The 2,071-nt window shown below is 41.9% G+C and overlaps 1 protein-coding gene across 1 annotated transcript in view; it reads right to left on the reverse strand.

The window, feature by feature from the left end:
* LOC118478515 (cysteine-rich secretory protein 3-like) overlaps positions 1-2,071 on the reverse strand; it is a gene marked incomplete in the record, with an annotated part of 16,255 nt that overhangs the window by 6,531 nt on the left and 7,653 nt on the right.

The following is a 2,071-nucleotide window of genomic DNA, read 5'->3' on the forward strand; positions in this document are numbered from 1 at the left end:
GGGGGGGGGGTAATACTTTAATAAGTCTAATAAGAATAATCATAATGTCCTATCGGCCAGTCTGTGCTGTGGTGCCCTGTACTCGAGTCGACCTCATTTCATTCTTGGGTCAGTTTCGTGTCTCTGACAGGGAATATTTTGTTTGTGGTTCACAGACCCAGTGGATCGAGAGCTCTTCGCTGTCTTATACCGGGTGCCCATTGTGGACGGGATCGGGCCGGGTCTGGTCGGGTCGATCTCCCGACGCGTCGCCTGAAAACAAACGCGTATGTTTTTGAGGCGACGAGTCGGGCGCTATCGGTTTGTGTCACGATAGCCGCTTAGCGCCCTCAATCTGGTAGCAAGCCGGCCCAACTCAACCAGATACCCCAATTGGCACTCTGTATTAGAATTACTAAGTTCTAACTGCTCGAGATCAGTACGTAGTTTTAAGAAATTTAACGTTAAAGTTTTTAGAAGTTTCATAACATATTAAGCTTTTTCGAATACAATTCTTTGAATATCTTGATAACGACTCCGAATAATCTTACGATTTTGATAGAACAGATAGAACAATAATTCTGTTTCTGACCTGTTGGTCGTAGTAACTCAAAACGGCCCCAAAATAATGTCAGATAGAACTTTGTAATTCTAAGGTAACGTCTTGTTGGTAGCCTATACCCCAGCATGGGGCGAGAAAGGATGATTATGATGATGTTCATCACCACTTTGTTGACGGTTACAGTTCTCTGTAATTGCCAGAATCCACGTTCGCTGACCGAGACGCAATCTGCTTTTCCTTCAGGAAATGATTACTCTGTGATTATACAGTTCATTCAAACTGATCGTACTTCACAAATTTGCCGTTTAGAAACTTCAGTAAAAAGAGATTCCCCACACATTACAATAATATAATACGAGATATGGATTTAAAAAACCAACAACATTAAAATCCATTGCTTTGTGAAAGGCGCAAGCTGCGTCATCTATGAATAGCATTTGTTTTGAACAAAATGTCAGATGTTACTTTCTTTTAATCTTTGCTGAAGTTTTAGGAAATAAAGATATTATTTGTTGGGGACCTTGAAGAGATTTCCAGAAGTAAGGTACAAGTGTATTTCCATTCGCGGGTGCTTTGTAGTTTGTTTTCTTAGCTGGTTTTTAATGCTGACCTTACACAATGTGTATATTGTACCCCTTTGTTGTTGTTGTTGTTGGTTATTGTTGTTGTTGTTATTGTTGTTGTCGGTTTTTGTTGTTGTTGGTTGGTTATTGTTCCTTTTGTTACTATCATTTTGAGATGTAGTTTTGAAAAGAAATGACAGCAATACTCTTTCATCGACCACTTCAATAAATTGTTGAGATGTTTCCCGTCATGATGTGATAGATTTTTCTGTGTTTTCATTGGCACAAATTACATGCATAGGAATTAAGCCGAGTACAAACGGCAAACACACTTACAAATCCATACACTCACTGGCACACAGAGACAGGTGTGCACACATTGGGACACACGTGCTGTGTTTTTCATTACGACACAGGTGTGTAGTTTGTTTGTATGCCAGAAAACTGTCTGTGTCACTGAGTCTCTGTGTATGTTTTTAGGGATTCTGTCCTTGTCTCTCATTTCCTCTCTTTCTCTCTCTCTCTGTCTCTCCTTCCTCTCTCTCCCTTCCTCCCCCTCTCTCTCCCCCTCTCCCCCCTCTCTTTTTCTGTCTCTTTCCTTTTCCATCTTTTTCTTTCTTTCGCTCTCGTCTTCACTTTCTTTCACTCACTCTCCTCACTCTGTCTTTCTCCTTTTCACTACCCCTCTCTTCTCATCTCTTCTCTCTCTCTCTCTCTCTCTCTCTCTCTCTCTCTCTCTCTCCCCCCCCCCTCTCTCTCCCTCTTTATCGTTTCTGTCTCTGTCTCACTTCCTACCCCTCACTCTGCTTTGTCTATCTTTCTTGATCTTTTTTCTCTTTCTTTCTTTCGCTGCGTCTCTTATTCTTTCACTGGCCCTTTCCCTTTCATACTGTCTCTTTCTCTTTCTCTTTCTGACTCTGTTCTTTTCCCACCCCCCTCTCTTTCCACCTCGCTCCTCTTCTCCCCC

The sequence above is a fragment of the Aplysia californica genome, unplaced genomic scaffold, assembly GCF_000002075.1.
Source record: "Aplysia californica isolate F4 #8 unplaced genomic scaffold, AplCal3.0 scaffold00638, whole genome shotgun sequence".
Classification (NCBI taxonomy): Eukaryota; Metazoa; Mollusca; class Gastropoda; order Aplysiida; family Aplysiidae; genus Aplysia; species Aplysia californica.